The 22,436-nt window shown below is 39.0% G+C and overlaps 1 protein-coding gene and 1 non-coding gene across 3 annotated transcripts in view; both read right to left on the reverse strand.

Moving 5' to 3' along the window:
• LOC134540402 (putative ferric-chelate reductase 1 homolog) overlaps positions 1-22,436 on the reverse strand; it is a 116,589-nt gene that overhangs the window by 90,237 nt on the left and 3,916 nt on the right. The gene's annotated exons all lie outside the window — the stretch shown is intronic.
• Trnam-cau (transfer RNA methionine (anticodon CAU)) lies at positions 6,630-6,701 on the reverse strand. Its single transcript has one exon. It is a non-coding gene; the product is annotated as a tRNA-Met (tRNA).

Raw genomic sequence — 22,436 nt, forward strand, 5'->3', positions numbered from 1 at the left:
ACATTTGCAACATGTATTTTATTACTGGCTCTCACCGCCTAAGAAACACCTTCCACGTTACATGTAACAAGTATTTCGTTCAATCATAAGAGGAAGAAGAGGTAGTAGATAAATATCTTAGCGCAGAAAATTTTCACGATAAATAGTCATTTCAAGTACATTACACGTACCTATTTGTAATAATGACGGCATTATTTGGCGAATAATGCGGTGGTTCCCCACCGGCGTTATTAGCAAAACAGTTATCTAATATAGACTCTTAATTGTTTCAAGTATTATTCAAACACATTTAGTGCAATTACAACCACACTCCGCGTTTCATGAGAAAATAACGATAACACGTATCACAAGTACAATATTATCTGCGGCGAACATGATTTCATGTCAAATAATATTTCCAGATTATTAAATCTTAACTTACTTGTTCATGGCGATAAAATCAGTTTCTTTTCTGTTCTACGAACATCGGAAATGGGCGTAATACTGGCATGTTCATACTTAGGAAGATTTCACAGATTCTCATGTTAGACACTCGGCTACAGACTAGTAATATAGGATGATGAGATTCAGTCGCGGACACAAGGAAAAAAAGGGGGGATGGTATAGGGGAGATACATTCCCCATGAAGTAATGAAAAATTATGCGAGATCTCGGTGAAAGCAGTTTGTTATTTGACTGGTGCAACGCGAGCTGTTACAACACCTGGAAATACAAACCACACATGAAGTGATGCGAGTTGAGGATGATTTAACTGCCCAAACCCCTTGTTATCGACGTAATTTTCTGGACACACATTCTTTTTAAAAAAAATTTGTTCAGTCCTCTACCGAAACTTTTCCTGTATCCGCCACAAATTGAATTAGTATCAACATGTGGCAAATTCAGAAAAAAAGCGAAGTCGAGTTACAACTGTCGAATTTTGTAACCGAAATAATCAAGCGGGCTGAATTTTTTATGACTGAACGCAACCTAACAAAATACAATTTTGATAAGTACAGTGTAATAGGTTACTTCTAGAAAGTATAAATTTAAGTATAAATAAGTTTAATGAGTAATTAGTAGAGACCGGAACAATTCGCGAATTCAATGCGCGATAGGCTAAGAATAAATTCAACATTTTCGATCCTTCTTACTATTGGCTATGGTTTATCAGGAGGAATTTAGCCCAATAAGAGACCTTCAAGCAAAGAAGTATCGAATCACAGACAACCCAGCTGAGACGTCTCACAAGTCAGCAGTCAATAAAAAGCGACATTTACTCGAGTATACATAGAAAAATTGATTCTATCCATCCTACTGGTCATTGAAAAGGTACATTTTTCGTTCCCTGCTAATTGGATGAACTCTGCAATACTCTGCGTATTCGGGCAAACGTCACCTGTTCTGCTGGATCTTGACACGTCTCAACTGGACGGCATGTGAATCGCTAATACTTCACTTCAATGTCTCGCATTGGCCCACAGTCCTCCATATGAACCGTGAGCCAATATCAGAAGCAACACAAAGATATATATCCTTATTTGTCGGTAAAACTATTCGCAATAAGAACCCAAGAATTATTCTGTCTCCAAGCCAGAGAACAATGGTTCATCGTCCTATTTATCACTAATCAAGAACGGACTTTCCGACATTAAAAAAAGGCAATATTTCAGGGGCTGTCAAAACAAAATGGCTGGACCGATGGTAGCAGCCAAGCTTTAAACACATCTGACATCCTTAAGGGCTCGGTTACACAGGACTCTGAGATATGTACTCTAGGCAAAAATGTTCAACTTAACGCGTGCGGATACACAGTCTGAACATGTTTCGTTCGAGGCCATTTCTCCTGCCAACCTAATCTCTACTACATAAGCATCTGATTGGCTGTCGAATGTTGGGAGTGTACACAGTCCTTTGCGAAAAACGCAAGATGGGAGAATGGTACTGACGAAAGTTCGTGCAATATTTTACCGACTGTAACAACAACAACAAAAAAGATCACCAGGTAAATATTTTATTGTTTTAAAATTCTCTACCTCTCTAGTGAAATGAATCAGCCAAAAAAATCGTGGCTCTACAAAGTTGAAAAAACCGTACATTTTCAGTAAACAACGGCATGGCTGCTTGCAAGCAGGTTCGCCTGGGGGAAATTTCTAACAGAATCCTGTGCGACAGATAACCTTGCATCTCAGCATACGGGCCTTAACCATGCGGGTGACGTACATTTCACTGACCACCGATCAGTCACGGACACATGCGAAGATCGCGCTCGCTTGTGCAACTTCGTGGTAGGAATATACCTATATATATATAAAAAAATTGTGAAATTTCCCAAACTTTCACAATTATAACATTAACAGTGTTTTAAAATTTCGCTGACCTAACCAAACCTACCTTTCAATACAAGTGACGATCGCCTAAATTGTGAGAACCAACCTCCTCCCCCCCCCCCCTCCAAAAACCAGGAAATAAAAATAAAGAATGCATTTTTTTCCTCGAGAATTTAATACTTTAACGAAGATTTTACGTATTATTTATTTAACTGACCTATGCTAACCAAACAATCGCTCAGACGTGTGAAAACCTACTCTCCCGAGTAAAAAAAAAAAAAGCAATGACCGTATTTATTATGATAATTCTAATTATACAGAAAAAAAGTTAGTAGTTTTACATAAAATTCCATTGGAAACCAGTTGCCATTAAATAGTTTATACCTACTACAAGAAAGACATTGTAAATTTATATAAAATATTGGAATCGTTATGTTTTCATTATGAATTAAATTTTATGAACAATACTGAACATTTATTGTCCCACTTAAAAATTGGCTAAAATTTGAAGTTTTAATGGGTATAAAATACAGGCATAAATTTTTGAAATAAGGGAAATAATAATCAAATTTTCTACAACTTAATGTTATTTTTGTGTTATTACGCTTATTAATGTGCGCAGTTAATACTTGGAAAACTATTCATGTAACGGATTATTAATAACTTGAACTATTGGAGGTACTGGGAAAAAAAGCATAAATGGCCGGGCAAGGATAAGAATCCAGTTATTACCATATATATATATATATATATATATATATATATATATATATATATATATATAAGAACCCAGTTATTACCATATATATACATATATATAGAGAGAGAGTAGCGATACAGTTGCTTTCGTATAAATATACAAATTTACAAATATCTGTAATTTTACATGAATGTTTCAGTTCCATTTACCAACAAAAAAAATGTACCTGCAGTGTATATGAAACACACCTAACCTAACCTACCTTTTTTAAGGATTATTCGGGCCAGCTGACTCGGAATGAGTGAATAGTAGGTTTTCCCGTGATAAAAAAAAAAAACATTGTTAAAAGCTACAGCTGGGAGGGGGGGAAGGGGGTTGCACCTTAGGCAGCGAGCATTGTTCTCAGCCTGAACAGTTATTGGCGAGCAGGTCAACGCTCCAAGTGCCGCGATAAAACTTTGAGCACGCAACGAGGCATTCTTCGCCACCTGCTAACAACCGCTAGCGATTGGAGCGGTTTAATTTTTTTTGACGTGACAACGTCTAATAAATCGATGAACGCCGGCTGCACGCACGAAAAAGTGTCCCGTAAAGCACATTGTACCCGTTGCGCCGTGTCCCGTTACGCTAATTGTACGCTTGCGCCGCATCTATCTCTCTTCCACTCGATTGGAACAACCATTGATTTGACTTTTTCGAGGTACATTAAACTTGAAACACTCCAATTCGTTTCCTACTTTTCCTATCATCGTCCTATCCTTAACAGAATAACACAGATTGGAAGAAGTTAAATAGCAAACATGTATAGAAGTTATAGTTAAAATAACCTGTTCGTTAAAGTAATAAACATAATTGAATTAATGAGTGCAAATAAAAGTAAATTTATCAATTAAATTGTAGATTTAATTTCACTCCTTCTTTGTATCCATACAAAATTGTGATAATTTAATAAAAAATGATTTAATTTTATTCATAAAAGTATGCAATCATTTCATCAATGTTTTGTTCTGACGTTGTCACGTTAAACTATCGTCCGTAAACCGACATTACAGACCACCAATTTTTTTTTGTAAATGGATCAGAAATACTCACGTAAAATTACAGATACTCGTAAATTTGTACATTTAACACGAAAACAACTGTATCACTGTAAAAAAAATAAATAGCGTTCGCAGTAATGTACTGGGTTCGGATTCTTACCCAGGGCATTTAATACTTTTATGTCGTCCCAGTATCTACAACAGTTAAAAGCTATTTTGAACCGTTCTCTGAATAGCTTTCCATTATTAACTGCGCACATTAACAAGCATGATAAAACAAAAAATAAAGTCAAATTATTGAATAATCAAATATATTTTCCATGGTTAAAAAAAAAAACATTCAAAAAAAGTATTCCATATATGCTAAAAAATAACCATGGTCATGTGTTGCACAAAGCCACAATATATTTCTTGTATAGTACTATTACGAAATATTTCTTGGCAACTGGTTCCCAAAGTAATCTTTAGTAAAAGCACAAGGAAAAAAAAATTTCTGTGCAGAATGACTTCAATTTAGAAGAGACCCCGCACTCCATGATTCCTCCCCCATTCCTTTTTTTTGCCCCTCGCCACAGTGCCTGATCGGCTGCTATTCATTCCAGTCACGCCACCACGCAAGAGAAGCCGTTACAAAAGTAGTGGTCATCGAACTCCACAAGCCGTCGACGGGGGCTGCCTAGCAGAATCGATAGAGCTTCCCCGGGGGGGCTTATAATCGATCCTGTCTTGAGGTCGAAATAGATCGATTCGCACAGCAACGACAACTTCGCAGTTCCATCAGGGGAAGCTTAAGATGTACATCAAGTTCTGTCCCTGCCCGAACACGCCCGAATATTCACCTTCGGCCAACCTCGGGTTCATTTATATATATATTTATATTTCTCTATTTATTTTAATGTAGCTATACTAACCTAACTTACCATAGTGTTTTAAAGTGTTTTAATGTAGCTAACCTAACCGACCACTTTTAATATTTGAATTCATTTTTTCCTGCGCAAAAACAAAACAAATCTCGAGGTTGGCCGAAGGTGAATATTCGGGCGTGTTCGGGCAGGGACAGAACTTGATGCACATCTTAGGCTTCTCTTCCATCAGGGGGAGCTAGGTAGACTTGAAGCACAGACAGACACGTCTGCTTCACGTAGATTGATCGGAACCCACAGCGCAGCGGTCTCGGACAAGCCCTTGACTTACCTTCAGCATTACGCTGTTAGGAATCACAGTAGAGTTATACGGACTTTTCAGCTAAGAATTCGCCTAAAAATAAACGAAAAAGACATCGGTAGTTTCAGATAACCGTATCTTAAGTATGAACTTAGAAAATATTTCTTTATAAACCAGTCGCCAAGAAATAGTTTGTTATGCTACAAGGACGACATCGTAAATTTGTACAACACACTGCATTCATTAAATATGTTGTTTTTTTTTCGAGATAATGCTGAGTATGTTTTTTACAAAAATTGGCGAACAATTCTATATGTGAATTATTGATATTTCTTTGAGGCATATTTTTTTTTTCAAACCATGAAAAAAAATGATCGTATATTCAACAATTTGACTTTATTTTGTTGTATCATGCTTGTTATTTACGCAGTAACGAACCCGGTATTACTGCAAACACTATTTTGCAGTGATACAGCTGTTTTCATGTAAATGTAATAATGTACTAATATATGTTATTTACATGAATATTTCTGGTATATATACAAAAAAAATATTGCGGTGTAGGATTTGACCGAATACTGTAAGACCCTGAGAGAAAGTGAAATGTAGCAGCAGCAGCTAATGAAAAAAATTACAATGAACTGATGTCGCACGCGTTTGTGTAATCTAGCCTGAAACCATATACACTAATTTTGCTGGTCTCTATACTATCGAGTGTTACATAGTCTCGTCGCAATCAACAAGAACGCTATGTTCTTTTTTGACGTGACAACGTCTAATAAATCGATGAACGCCGGCTGCACGCACGAAAAAGTGTCCCGTTACGCACAATGTTCCGTTAAGCTGTGTCCCGTTACTCACATTGTTCCGTTACGCTGTGTTTCGTTATGCTCATGGTACGCTTGCGCCGCATCATCTCTCTTCCACTCGATTGGCCTATGCGTCCGAGGAGAAGAAAGACAGCGGCAGCACACAACTTACATCTACACGTGAACTGTTTCGTCGAGTTAATGTGGTTTTCATTGCTTATTACAACAACAATTTCGCGAATAAAGGTTAATTATTCTTGCATTTTAAAAATCTGATTACTAGTATAATTTCAAGTATTTATTCTTTTATTATTAAAATTAAAATGATTCAATTTTATTCATAAAAGTATGCAATCATTTCATCAATGTTTTGTTATGGCGTTGTCACGTTAAACTATCGTCCGTAAACCGACTTTACAGACAACCAATTTTTTTTTTAATGCAAACACTTAACTACCAATGTACGAATTAAGACTTGACCTTAAAAATAGAAGTGTTTAAAGAGGTTCGGTTTGCAGCTCGGTGTAACCAGGAAATCGTTTCATAATTTTTTTTTTTTATATAGATATTCGCCAAAAATAATTCTATATCTGAAATGAGATATTTATAGCAGAGCGTGGTTTCGATCCACGGACCTCTGGGTTATGGGCCCAGCACGCTACCACTGCGCCACTCTGCTTCGATGAAAAGCGACAGGAGTAACAGTGGTCCTACAGTTAGATTTTTCGTGGTATAATAGTTTAGTTATACGAAAGCTAGATCGAATGGATTAATTAATTAATTATGGCTAAAGTGACCACCTGGGTTGACCGCCAAATGGCGTGCAGAGCCAGGAAAGCCTTCTTTTCTCAGACGAGAGAGCCAAAACCCGAAGTTCCCCGAAGTTCATGCTTTTTTTACCGTATCTTTTATGTAGCTATCCTAAGCAAATCAAACGTCCACGATGTTTTAAAGTATTGAATTTGTAGCTAACCTAACCTAATGACAATTAGTATCCTTTTATCAACACCGCCATAATTATTTACAATGAACAAAAAAAAACCGAAGATGAACGATAGGGCTTTTGGCTCACTCGTCTGTGAAAAGATGGATTCCCGCAGAGCCATGGATGTTTCAACACGCACCATTTATGTACAAACCTTTCAATATTTCTTAAATGTGTCTGATTACGAGTATTATACTAGAACCGTTGTAAATAATTTCCTATGGTAGCATAGCAAATACGTAATTTTGTGCTTCATATTTTTTTTTGCAAAACATAAAAATGGTAAAAAAGAACTTACGGATTACATCATCTGTTTTTTTAATACAAAAAACGGATCACTTGGTCATTTTATCAAAGAAAATCTTCCAATTTGAAAAAAAAAAAAGTCTGCAAATCGATCACAATAAGCCTGAAAACTGAAGTTTTCAGTATGCTACACAAATAAATCTGGACTTCGAAATCCACCTGGAAATATAATACATTAAATAAAGTAATTTTTTTGATAGTATAACAGGTAAGTATTCGTTAAGTATTTATTTTCTAATTAATACAAAACCGTTATCTATCTCTCCATCCAAAAAGCGAATAACGTAACAAGATGCCTGTTCGTCAGAACTGAACTATAATTCACATCTATATTAATGATTTTGAGCTAGAAGACAATTACTTCAGCACTCCTAACTGCAAAAGCTACTTAACATATAGAACCACGAGCATGCATTTAATATTGAAATTATGCTCTGCCGTCCACATAAGCTATCTTTCGTCGCTGATTATAACAAAAACTGGTTGACAAAACAAGGATTATATAACACGCTTCAAAGCGCGGAATTAACTCGCCTGGATGATTTAAAACGAGTAAACGGTACTTGTATAATAGTTTCCCTCTGATACCGGTTATAAAAAAAAGCAGTTGTTACATCATGATGGAACGCTCTGATAAACGCTTCCTGCAAACAAGAAAAATAAAAGATTAAGGAACAGGAAATGGCAAAAATTTAGAAACAGAAAATGGCTTGAAGTTAAGAGCACATTTACTTTGGCTACAAAAACCAAAATAAGATTTTTAAGTGCCGAAATGCCACTTCCATGACCTTAAATAAAGTTTCACTCCATCAATTTTATCCACACAATTGATCTTGTTCAAACAGCTAGGTTAGATAAATTTATAAATACGAAACAAAGTTTTAGTACGTTAAAATAACTCACTCTTCTTTATAATCTTAGGCTAGGGCCATATTTTTTTTCGCGAAAGAAAAAAAATTCTGAACACTCGTTAGACTGCAATAAAGTATGCCCCCGCTAGTGGTTTCTTCCTTGTGACTGGCTGCCGTATGCGAGAGAAGCCGTTGCCTTATTCGTCCGGACCATTCAGGACCAGAGATTAGCCAAGTATACGGATAGAGCATAAGGTCCGATTCTAGACCCAAAGGGGAGGGTATATTTCAGTGTACTACACGTAACAATATGGCGGCCGTTTGTTTACAAATGTATCAGCTGTACTTGTATTGGAGGTTAAATTGGAGAAAAATGCCAACACACATCATTACATTTGTGTTATGAAGTCAAGTAAGACGTTCATCGAATTCACATTAAAAAATTTTATCCAAACACAATATAAATCCCTGGCTGCTGTAGACCAAAATACAGCCTACCCAGAGTTAGTCCGTTAGTCACCAAACCTGAAATAAACCTATTAGTTATAAAATCTCTTTTAAAAAAAATGAAAACTAACAGTACACACTTGAACTAACAGGATTCAAGTAGGGCACTTAATAATGCGTTGTACCTACTGGATAAGAACCAAGTACGTATATGTATATGTGCATACGTGTATCACTTAATGAGCTGGAATTAACGTTCACTACAGTAACATTTCGGTAATGTTCCTAAACTTATGTGTCAAATTTACTACGAAAATAATATAAATTTCCAATTAATTTAACTTTTTCCTAAACCCATACAGAATGGATACCACTAGTTCATGTGAATTTTTTTTGGTTACGATCATATATTGGTGGGGTTAATATCGGAACTATTTCTTACAGCGAAGGCTGTCTATGCTGATGCGCTATACGGCTGGTTATGAACACATATTTTGAGTTGGACGACACGATAAACAACAAAAGACGTAGAGATTACCGCAGTAAGATACGGTAGTACGAACACGACAGTTTTCGTTTGACTCCTTGAGCAGTTTTCATCGTAACGGACACCGTTTGGATATCTTGAGCAGTTTTCAAATCACGTGGTTTCTTCTGAAGCGCAAGCACCTTGTGTGGGGCCCGGGCAGGCGCATGACTCCGTGAGTGTTCGTAATCAGCCCCCCCACCTACGGCACGAGGTTTCGGAACAAACTTTCCAACCGCACGGTGCGCGGTGCTCACAAAGTTGGTATTCCTCTCTATCCCTCTTTTTTTTTTTTTTTTTACCCCTCCTTCACGCACTGTGCAGCCGAGCTCAAGTGTCCCCAATGCGTGTACGAGCTACGGCCACATTCCACCACGCACCGCACGGACGGCTGTGGAAAGAGAGAGGTGATAAAGGTGGAGTGAAAAGGGTTGCGAAGGGGGGTGCGGGGCGAGACAAAAGTCGGCCACCTGGGAAACTCCCCTCCTCCCCTCCAGCAAAAGAGAAGCTGCGCCAGTTAACGGTCCACGTATTATCTCCGCGGCCCTAGACGCTATCCAGAAAACTGTTCTCCCCTCCTTGTTCGTGCAGTACAGCGTCCACAACACTCCTCAGAGGCTGGTCGAGTAAAACAGAGATTTCACTCCCAGGGAAAACATAATTCCTTTATCCCCCCCCCCCCTTCTTTGAGAACACCAACCACACACCACTGAATATACGAAACTTAGTTTTGTCCCCAAACGATATCGGTATCTGGGTTGCATTCAGAATTCATCGGGTTCTAGCAGGGCAGTAGCCAGTATTCTGTTAACCATTACATCGTTTTTACGAGTACCTATTCTTTACATATTCGTCACACTCAGGGAATAGTAGACTTTTATAACTCAAACGTTTACACTTAAAAATTTTAAGGTAAGATTTTGCTTGAGAAAATAAAACTGGACGTCTTATACAGAATGGGGCAAAAGGCTATTAAAAAAAACAACTGAGAAACTTACAGAAATGTGGTTTATTTTTAAAATCAAGCTCTTAATATCACATCAGGAAGATGGTGGCTATCGGCAGCGATACATTGATGAAGGTGATTTCGGAACTCTTCGGGGGTGACGAAAGACTACCATATCGGAAGACTACCATAATGGCAGTATTCCGCCTGACCTCTTCGAAAAAGGCGGAAAAGTACCATAACGGAAATCTGCCGTAGGTCCAAAGGACGAGACGGAATTCTGCCATATTTTCTTACACCCTCCGTGGAATGAGTACAGCAGCATTGTCCTCGAAGTAGTGTAAAGTGTAGTGTAGTGTAAAGTAGTGTATGTAGCGCTGTCAACCCTCTAGCTGTTTCTCAGGTTAACTTTAAAGCATACCGATAGTGCTTCAGACGGTGATAGTTGCAATAACAAATCATATCCAGATCGCGGACGAGAAGAAAGAAATGTTTCCAAAAATGGTATATAGGTAGCACTGTATTCTTATTACGACGATTAAAAAAAATAATACATGTGGTACCTAGTATTCCATTCTGCAAAAATTTCTTATTCATTCTACGGAATGAGGAAAAGGGCCTTACTCATAAAATTGTAATGTAACTAGCTTCATACTAGAATAATTTAAGTAATTGTAGATCATTATTTAATGAGTGTGACTGAACACAAAAAAAAACTCAGATTATTAAAATTGAAATTTGAGGGAAATATTTTTGTGTAGTGTAGTTTGATGGCACAGGGCAAGCAGCACAAGCGCTCCTGGGGAGACATAGGCTCGTACATTTCGAATGTTGATGGGCTTTGCACAGGCTTGCAGTCTTTAAAGATTAACTCTGCTGAATTTTAAGTATTTTTTATATTAGAAAATAAAAATATATTACTATGCGTAGCATATTATCCTGCTTCATTAAAACTGTCAGATCTAATTTAAATTCAGTTTTTGTGCCTTACAGAACCTATAAACGAATTATGAAATAAAATAACAACAAAAACACATTAACACAAGATATACACTGATACACATCAATGCGTCAAAACACGAAACAACACAACACACAGATTGATAAAGTTCAGTTAACCAATTGGTTACTTTGGTTTTCACAAAAATCTTAAACCGAAACTAAAATGGTGTATACAAAATAAATATGTAGATTACAAGTTTTACCAATGAACATTTGTAGATTATTCAAAAGGAGTTTTAAATTCTTACACATTTTATAGTTACTAATGGTTTTAAAAGTGTCACTAATTCTGTAATTGCAAGTTGGAATTCTTAATCCAAACCGAGTCATTATGTCTGAACCAACAAAAATGGTAATAAAATGTTTATAATAAAAAGTGCATCACTGATCGAACGTCTAATAAATAGAAAATGCAATTAGGTAATATAGAAATGTAGCATATTCAAAATAATTTAAATGACTGAAATTTTTAAATATTAATTTAAGAACTTTTTCTGCATACTTTCAATTCCTCGACTGTTTTTCGGCACATTTCCAGGAGTCTAGCGGCGATTTCCTCCCAAATTTGCATCTTCAGTTCTTCCAAGGTGCGAAGACGATGTCTTAAAACCTTTTCCTCGAGGCCCCCCAGTAAGAAGTCACAAACGCTTAAATCCGGTCAGCGCCGAAAGCCGATGAACGGAAATGTGTCACAAAGATGGCCCACCCACGTGTACCGACATAAATCCTTGCACAGGCACTTTTGTAAACATTAGGGTACATACCAAACACATTGGTGTGCCAAATGAAACTTTATGATAGTGAAACTACCTTGGAATATATTTGGTAAACAGTTTTCAAAAACGTAAGGTAACTGGCGTTACGATGTCAACATACATAGTGTTCTTCCGTAACCCCAACTTTCACGACATTCGGAGTCGAGCGGGCGGCTGAAAAGCTCAAAACGTAACTTTTGACGTGGTTCAAACCTCGTCAATGTAAAAAATGTATTTTTTTTAACAGATTACTGGATTATACAAATGTATATGAATACATTTTATATGTTTATCATATCGCTCTAATATTATTAAATACATAGCTCAGTCCATTAGATTTTTACTAGGTAGGCCTATATCCTTTATATTTACTTCATTTAATTACGTTTATTAGGAAATGAATATCCATGAATTCGTATAGGTATTAAAAAATAAAACTTTATAAAAAGTACTACTATCCTTTAATACCTTGTTATAATTCATAGTCATTTAACATGTGCAGAAACGTAAATGTTTAGTGAATTTTAACAAATAATAAAATTCCTTGTCGAAAATCAGTTTCAAAGAAGGAGTTCGACATTTTTTTCAAGTTTTTGTCGCTTTTATTGGAGCCGTTCGTAATATTTTTTAAAATTTCTTTCTGTTTCGTGCTGCCATCTGCGATTCAGGCAACGAATCATAGCGACGGGTAGAGACGTGCTTGAAAAGCGGTATTTCCGTGTGGTTTTTTTTTTTTCAAAGGCCGGGTTCGCAAACTACGCAAGAAACGCAATACCGCGTGTAACGCACATTAAAAGCTTATTCGCAACACGAGAACACAATATGTACTTGCTCGTCACCGAGTTCAGATGATCACACATCACTGGCGAGTACTGAAAGACTGTAAGATTGTTTTTTTTTTTTTTTTTTTTTTACTAAACACAAAATTTGTCAACATGTTAACACGTCGCGGGTTGTAAAGTTCGTGAGGGGAGATACGTACCGCAACGAGACCTCAAAAACGCCTGGCACAAGTCTCTCGTCGACCGAGCTAAGTAACAAGAGTGTTTGTTCGAGCAGTCACGTCACCGATAAACACACAGCAGACTAAAGCTCTGAGCTGGTGAGAAACCTTCAACAAAAGAAGTATCGAATCACAAGCAAACCCGATAACGGGTCCAACAAGTTAGTAGCCAATGAACACGTGGCCTTTTTCCCGAGTACGTAAAGGATTTTTAGAGTCCATCCGAGAGGTCTTTAAAATCGCGAATTTCTACCGTTCTAAATAATGACCCGATTCCACAGGAATTATGTCGTTGGGACTTACAAAATCAACCGTATGTATAATCTCTCAGGAAAATATTATCAAAATATCTTCTAAATAAATTCGAAAAAAAAAAAAAAAAAACATCGTCGAAACCTATACGCCACAGATGGCAGCACCGTGATTGTCTCGAGTTTCCGTTCCTTGACTTTCACGCATTCACGAAATGCCGTGTGCCGAGAGCTAACGTGTTGCACATCAGAAAACCTTCGGGAGACGGAAACTGTTTAAGTCGTGTTGCGATATCGCAAAACCCCGGCGACTTCCCGGGCTACCCGTCGTGAAAAGCAGGGAAAAACGGAAGAATTTTTCCGTCCCTCCCCCCCCCCCACCCCCCCCCCCCCCTTTTAGCGGTGGATACTTGGAACGCCTCCGAACCACTTGGAAAACTGACAACGTCTGCTCCCAAAATGAGTCGTGCATGCGCTGTATTATTATTTTTTTGACGTGACAACGTCTAATAAATTGATGAACGCCTGCTGCACGCACGAAAAAGGATGACTCATTGTCCCGTTACGCACATTGTCCCGTTACGCTGTGTCCCGTTACGCTCATTGTACGCTTGCGCCGCATCTATCTCTCTTCCACTCGATTGGAACAACCATCGATTTGACTTTTTCGAGTCACATTAAACTTGAAACACTCCCATTCGTTTCCTACTTTTCCTATCATCGTCCCATCCTTAACAGAATAACACAGATTGGAAGAAGTTAAATAGCAAACATGTATAAAAGTTATAGTTTAAATAATCTCTTCGTAAAAGTAATAAACATATTTGAATTAATGAGTGCAAATAAAACTAAATTTATCAATTAAATTGTAGATTTAATTTCACTCCTTCTTTGTATCCATACAAAATAGTGATAATTCAATAAAAATGATTCAATTTTATTCAAAAAAGGTATGCAATCATTTCATCAATGTTTTGTTATGACGTCACGTTAAACTATCGTCCGTAAACCGACTTTACAGACAACCGTTTTTTTTTTTCGTGAATGGAACAGAAATATTAATGTAAAATTACAGATACTGAAAATTTGTACACGTAGTGATAGCTTTTACACATTTGTGCTATTTCAAAACTGGAAATGCTGCGATGATTATGTTTACAAATCATTAAATTTCAAAACATTAGTATTTTATGGTTATTGATCAGCCGACTGGTGGACTGGTGTGATGCCATGGTAACTAGACAACAAGACATTTAACAATTAACAAAATCGAAGCGTTAGTAACAGCAACTGCTGCAAATTATGTAGTTAAAGACACCCTATGTAAGGCACGACTCTTTTGACGAGGAGAAACGTATTCGCTTTTCACGCTCGCCGCCATAAGGCGTCCCAGTTATTACTTAGGTAATATGTTTTTTCCCGAAAATATTTCGAGACTAGCTGAGTGTTAAAACATCGTCTGTGATTTTTGATACTGGTTGGGTTTCTTTCAGGTAGATACATGTTCACTGTCTGCACGCGATTCACAGCCATCCAGTGCGGAAGTAAACGCGGCCTGAATGGCCTGGCCAAAAAAGGCAATGGCTTCTCTTGCAGACGGCCGCCAATTGCAATGAAGAAACTGCTGAAGGGGATATACCTTATCGCAGTGTAATAAGCCTTAGGCTTTATCACACGATGGAAGTTTCCTTTGGAAGGTCCTCCATGGCAGCAGGTATGGATGGTTCTGTGCAAGAATTAGCGTAACCCTGGCCGTTTTCATAGACGTTTTTTGCAATCGGTCGTGTTAGAATTTACGTGGAAGGTTTCATAGAAGGTTGATATTTTACTCAATCAGAATTAAAGTTAAGTGTGCCCCTGGGGTCTACAACGGTAATTTATTTAGGAGTGATTGAAGTTTTCTTGATTATTGATTTGAAAAGCTGTGAACATGTGGTCTAATGAAGCAGTTACATTATTATGCAACAATCAGGAGAAACGTCAATATTTATAAATTCAAAAAAAAAGTATTAACTATACCGTAACCAAACCATTCGCACGAGCTATGCCTGGACCAGTCAAAACTCTACGTGTGACAGTTTCTGCCGCAGAAACATCCACACCTGCTGGCGTGAAGGCTTGGCTATAGCATATTTTTTGCTGGAAGCTTCTAGCGGGGCCTGTACGAAACTTTCCATCGTGTGATACGGGCTTCGAGCTAAAAAGACCGCCATAATCGACTCAACAGAAGCAGAACGGAACAGACCTGGAGGACACGTGCCTCCGACGCGCAAGGAAGTTGTTTGCCAATCGCGAGGGCAGGAATGCGGCGAGAGCCGCTCCTAGCCTGGAACGGTTCTGTTTAGTTGGACGTGTAAGTAGGGGGGGGGGGGAGGCCTCGTCCTTGTTACGTCACCGGCTGGTTCCCCTGCCGCAACAAGTGTGTGGGTTGGGAAGCCTGCAGTTCACAGGGACTGGAGCCACACCCGAACGGTTCCGGAGCTCTACGAAGTTTGCCGATCTGTCGTGTTAAAAAAAAAGGGGGGGGGGGGTTGTCTGTAAAGTCTGTTTACGGACGATAATTTTACGTGATAACGACATAAGAAAACATTGATGAAAAATTGCATACTTTTTTAATTTTCAAATATTATTTACAGTTTTTGCAAATTTAATTTAAATAACTTGTTTAAATATAATCACAAACCATTAGTTATAGAAATAAACTGAAATCAAATCAATGTCAATAAATTGTTAATTTGAAATGACGAAATTGTACAAATAAATCAAATTTTTTTAAAAAGATGCTTTTAAAAAGCCCGCCTTAACCTGTTTGATATTATAGAAGATTTTCTCGCACGGAGGTTGGCCGGTTCTTGCACGCTCGGCTCAGGCGGAACGTGACAATGAGTCATGCTTTTTCGTGCGTGCAGCCGGCGTTCATCGATTTATAAGATGTTATCGCGTCAAAAAAAAAAAAAAACAACATTCATTTCACAACCATGGAGTATTTTAAATAACGTAAACCTGACCAACCTTTTATTTTAGATATGATAACCTAACAAGCATCAATCACGGAAGGAAAAAAATAAGAACTGTTAAGGTGGGTTTACGATTGAAAATTAAGAATTAAGACTTATGACTTAGTCGTGTACTTACCATATGACTCTATGTTAACTAGTGGAATGGTTTATGATTGTCGTGTGTGAATTTTGACGGGTCGTGTGCGAACCATATGATGACTTAAGACTTAACAGAAATGGTTATATTTTATATTTTTCGTTAAGACTTAAGGGAAGCGACCAATCACAACAAACCGGAACCTTTCAACCGGAAGTTTGTCTTATTATTGGACCGAGCGAGGCAGTATTTTGGGTTAGAATTCGTATATTTGTCATTTGTAATCATCATCCATTTCGAAAAATAGATATCCCATTTGTCAATAACCTATTTCAATCCTGCTTCTCCGTTTCGAACAATGGCCGACCATGTGTTTTGTGCTGTGATTGGTTAGAATTAACGACTTCTATGTCAATCATAAACTGGAAAATGTAGTTTTGACTAAATCGTGTGCTCGATGTTAAGTTATAATTCTTAAGGAAATCAATCGTAAACCCAGCTTTATATAACCGTACACTGGCCGAACATAACCTAAACTTTTACTTCGGTTTGACTTCGGAACACTTCGAGTCGTGGTCGTGGCTTGCATGCCTGTGAACTGTAGGCTGTCCGTGCGCGTGTGGGTGTCGGGAATGCGGGACGTGGAAACTCGTGCTTCGGGGAAGAAGTTCTGAAGGTCGACGAGGCAATCGCTGCCGTGGCTGGCCAATCCCCTCCTAGCACATGATGCATGCGACCCTCTCCCTGCATGGCTAATCCCAGCATGACTAGGCGTATAGGCTTCGGCCTGAGACGCACCTAGGTCCCTCCCTAACCCGGACCCCTCCAAAATACACTTAGTTTTAGTTACGTTAGAAAAAAAATGTTTTTAATCGACGAGGAAGGACCTAGTGGAGACGGAATTTGTTACAGTCTGAAAGCAGAGGGCGAATTCGGAGACAACCGACAAGGACGAGGCGGGATCATACGAGCGACGCTCGCAGTATTCCTTTTGTCGTCAATTTTGTTTTCATATATATATAAATTTAATATTAATAATTTTCATCCCGTTTGACAATGGTACATAATTAATGTAATGCCTTGTTACTAATAGTGATGGACTGCTACAAACAGTTTCTCCTGTAAAATACTAATTGGTGTTTAGTATATATTTTTTCCAGAATGTTTACAACAGTAATAATACTTTCAAAAGACACTATTTTATTGATTTAAAAATAGCATGTAGTAAAATTTTTAAGAAATATGAAAAACTGACTATGGTTATCGATGGTATACGAAATGAGTATTACAATGTTAACAAAGCCCGGGTAGTTTATCTCTGGCAACAGTGTGTGCCATTTTCTCTACGCTGAAACCAAGCCTGAGACACTTGGCAGGACAACGAGAGGACAAGTGGCGATTCTCCTCCATCCCCCCCCCCCGTCTTTGTTCGAAGGGGGGCAAAAAATTTGAACAGAAAGAAAAGCAGGCCTCGAAATAACCCGTCATGATCGATGACACGGTATCAAATGCCCCAGATCGGCGGCTCACGCGACATGCGGGCTCCCCCGATGTCCGATGGCCGTGGGGGAAACAGAAGTAGGCCGACGAACGCACGAACGAACGTATGTGTCAAGTCGGTGACCACACAATGGAATTTCAAGTTCGAAATTTGTCAAAAAATTGGTGCTCCAATTTTTTGCTAATCTGTGCCGTAGAAAACAAAATTTTGTGCTGAATTACATGACAAATTACAGGTGGTCGTCAACTTGACGTTATTGAAAATATCAATTTTTTTTAGAATAAATTTCATGTTACTAATTGGTGCTCAATTTGTGCTTCTCACAGCCAAAATTTCGAAAAATGTGCTTAGTAAACAGAAACGTTATCAAACTTGATATATTTGTAGCAAATTGATAGCTGGCGACCACACATCTGAATTTCAAACTGAAACTTTGTCGAAAATTAGTGGTATATTAGTGATAATTTGTGTAAGGTGGTCGCCAACTTGACGTCAAGTTGGCAATCACATTACTACATTCTAAAACTTCTTATGTAATGTAGCACAGATACTGTTTTATACAGCACAAATTAGCACTAATAGAGCACTAATTTTTGGCACAGTTTCAGTTCGAAATTCAGATGTGTGGTCACCAGCTGTCAACTTGCTACAAACATATCAAGAGTTATAACGTTTGTGTTTACTTAGCACAACTTTCGAAATTTTGGCTGTGAGCAACACAAATTAAGTACTAATTTAAAGATATCCTTTATTCCATAAAAATTATACAGTTTTAATGGGTGGTCGCTATTCATCAAATCAATTCAAAAATAGGGTTTCCCAAAACCATAGAAACACGAGTTTTATTTTGAAGTTTTGGGAAAACATAATTTTTAATTATACATGAATTATGTATTATAAATAAAGAGTTATAAGACAAAGGGTTCAACGAAAGGTTAATCAAAAACACTATACCACATGATTTCATGCTTTCAGTACATGCTAGGACTGACAAATATTTTCTTTAAGTTCATAAAAACCATTAACTATTTACTTTCTTGATAGAAAAGAAATTAAACTAAATATTTTTATATTATGAATTTATTTTAAAAAAAAACTGTGCAAAAACACGAGATATTAGGAGAAAAATATATGAGGATATGCCTAGAGACCTGCAAAATTCGCGGTTTCGATGGCCTTCAGGATGGACTGCACATACCCCTGTACACTCGGGCAAATAACGCAAGTTCATTGGCTGCCGACTTGTGAGTCGTCTCAGCTGGTTTGTCTGTGATTCGATCCTTCTTTCGTTGAGGGTTTATAACTGGTTGAGATTCGTCCAGATGAACAGTGAGCCAATAGCAAAATTATCTAAGAGGTATCACCGACAGTGGCGTAGCCAGGATTTGTGTATGGGGGGTGTTAAGAAGCATGCCGATGCTCCCTCCCCCCCCCCCCCCGTATTAAAGCGGGCGGTACGGGGGTCCTCCCCCGGGAAAATTTGGATTTTAAGGTGTAAAATAGTGGTATTTTAGCTGTTTTCGGTACTTAAATTTAAATATTGTAATGGTAAAATGTTTATTGATTTTTAATATGAAATTTGTTTGAGTGATGAATAAGAAATTTAATTAAATATTTGGGGCTAAGGGAGAGGGGGATTTGAACCCCTAAACACCCCCCCCCCCCCCCTGGCTGCGCCCCTGATCACCGAATGAATCCGCGAATTTTGCAGGTCTCTAGATATGCCCTTTTAAGTATCTACTGCTACGCGAAGAATGATGAGGTGTGTCCGGATAAAAAAAAAATAATATTTCTCACGCGAGTCAGTCGCGGACAGCTGACAGCGCGGGGCGCAGAGACGACAACCGGTGAAAGCCGAGGACGTCGTGCGACACGTCGTATGACGTCACGAGGTCGCGCCGACCACGGACACACGGGAGGCCACACGGACGAGAGACTCGATGTCGCCGCACGCACATATGTAGACACCAGCAGGCCCCCTATACTAGCGAGATTCTCCTCGCGGGTTTCGGCGACAAGCGGGAATGCATATCCTTATACACTTAATAGGCCCTTGAACACTGAATCATAGCTACCTGATGGACGTGAGCACAGGGCCGGTGCAAGGTAAATTGGCGCCCTAGGCGAAAAACCTTAATGCACCCCCCCCCCCCCGGCCGGACACCCCAAAATAAAATTTTCCTTGCCTCAAAATACATCACGTAAGCCTAATATTTTGTCAACAATCAAATGTAAGCAGACTTTTTTTTTACTTTTTTACTTATTACAAATCATAACCAGGTCACCGTGGACTTTAAATAATTACTTATATCAATATAAACATTCCAAACTGTTACAAAAATCCATTTTCATCTAGTTTCAATAATCGTTAAACATGTTGTATCAGCTGTTATGTGTGGTGCTGCGCCGCCCCCAGCTACTTGGCGCACTAGGCGGTTGCCTGGTTCGCCTGTGTGGACGCGCCGGCCCTGCGTGAGCAGACGGCAGTTCCCAAAACGTCGCAACCAGTGGCGGATACAGGAATATATTTTTTTAGGAGAGAAAAGGGAGTAAATTTGAAAAAAAAAAAATAGAAAACGTTAAAATACGTTCGCAGGCTTTCACGGCCATTGTCCGAAGTAGCTCGGCTTCTGGGTTGTAGCCGCGTCCTTGGCGAATAATTCACCGACGTTTCGGTCGACATTGCAGCCGCCATCATCAGTAGGTAACTGCTCCCTGATGATGGCGACTGCAATGTCGACCGAAACGTCGGTGAATTATTCGCCAAGAACGCGGCGGCTACAACCCAGAAGCCAAGCTACGTTAGAATACGTGTATTCAAAAATTTTTTGTCCACAACGAGGAGTTTGAAACGGTTACATTATCAACATCAACATGAGTCACTCACTTCCTGTTATTGTTCCAGGCGTCGTGACAGCTCTACATGCATCACCAAAACAACATTCTGCCTTCAGTGAAATAGTTCAAATTTTTTCATGACTTGGGAGGGTGGACATAGCTATATATATATATATATATATATATATATATATATATATATATATATATATATCCCCAATTCCCCCCTCCCCCCCCCCCCCTTGCGACAGCCACTGGTCACAACTGGTTTGTCATAAAAAGGCTACTGTGTTTGTCGATACTTATCTGTTTGTTTCATCGTTGGATACATCTGTGAGTCGTTGTGTTTTTTTCTGTATTAAAAGTTCCGGTTGCAAATGTCTCGTCGTAAGCACGTCGCGTTCAACTGTGCACCCATGCCGTACATTTTTTTTCTTAATAAATCCATTTCACGGAATTCTCTGTGTGATGTATAGGCGTTCGACATTTCACATCAGCCGATACTGGCTTGTTCCCCGTGTGTTTACCCATTCATCTTTTGTCGTCAATTCTTGAGGTTATTTTTCTGTTAACAATCGGTGTGAAACAGCAATAGCGTATGTCCGGGAAATTATTTTTAATTAAATATTACCCATTGTAAGAATCATTCAAAGAAAGAAATTGTAACACGCAGATTAGAATTATTGATTTAAGATTTTCAGCTATCCATAAGCATAAAAAGCGTGGAAAAAAATTCACTAATGTGGCTTCAGTTACAAGTTAGATGAGCTGTAACGGCATATACGCGGTCTTAAAAACGCATCGCACTCACCTATGTTTATTAACACGTTGATGCTGTGTCTTTACTAATAACACGGTTTCCGGAGCAGTCTTCCATTCTTACGACGCGACGAAGAATGAAAACGGAGCAGAGAAACACAAACTAACGATATCTCGCCTACCTGGGCACATTTAGGTGTGAAATAGCCTGAAACTACAAAATTCTATTTACTGACAGTTGCAGTCATTTCCATAAATGCAATTCAATACTAAACGTCATTATTTACACTTCAAATTTTTACTGAATCATAAACTGCGCTTTAACGGAGCAAATTTAATGTATTATACAAATAAATAGTGTTTATTGTACAAAAAAAACCTAGATGGCATCTCTGGGTTACTATGCCCCCCCCCCTCCAGTTTTTTTAAGCTTTTCAACATATAAACGCATCGTTCGGTTCACAAACATGAACAAAAACAAGCAGTAAGCAGTAACATACTGTTACGAGCATACCAGAGGTGAGGCAACGAGGCAGGCCAGTCAGCTCAGCGCAGCGCTGTCGGGGTGGAAGGAGTGGGGGGGGGGGGGGGGGGAGCGGGTCCAGGGGGAGGCCACACCTCCCGGACAGGTAGCGCCCAACCTTCTGCGGTAATACGATTAGGAGCGGCGCCTCTCTCTACCGTCTCTCGAAAGTACCACAGTGTTCCCTGTGTGAACGATGAGTCCCAGTGTGGTGTGGTAGATCAGGGTAGGCGCCAGCCTCACTAAGAAGGTCTAAGGGCTAAGGACACAGTCAATTTTCTGGTTAACTGAGAAAGCAAGGGGGGGGGGACGAGGTAGTAGTGATGATGATGATGAGATGGGTAGCATCAATCTCTCATCATGGCCAACGGCTTTCCTGATTCGCGTATACGGAGTATTCCTTATCCACGCCCGTGTGGGGCACCAGGGCAGGAAGGCTTCCGCTAAGAGCGCTGGGTTACCAATGGAAAACGGGAGATGGTCTATGCCTCCAGAGAGTCCGGCACGTTCCCAGAGCAACGTCTGCGCGGAGTGGTGTAACTAGGACGCCACTGTTCTCGAAGTTTCGTGTGTTATTCTGATGACGCGACACTTCGGAGGGATACGAGACCTTTCCAGCTCGGGA

This window comes from Bacillus rossius, chromosome 16 (genome assembly GCF_032445375.1).
Source record: "Bacillus rossius redtenbacheri isolate Brsri chromosome 16, Brsri_v3, whole genome shotgun sequence".
NCBI classification, from domain to species: domain Eukaryota; kingdom Metazoa; phylum Arthropoda; class Insecta; order Phasmatodea; family Bacillidae; genus Bacillus; species Bacillus rossius.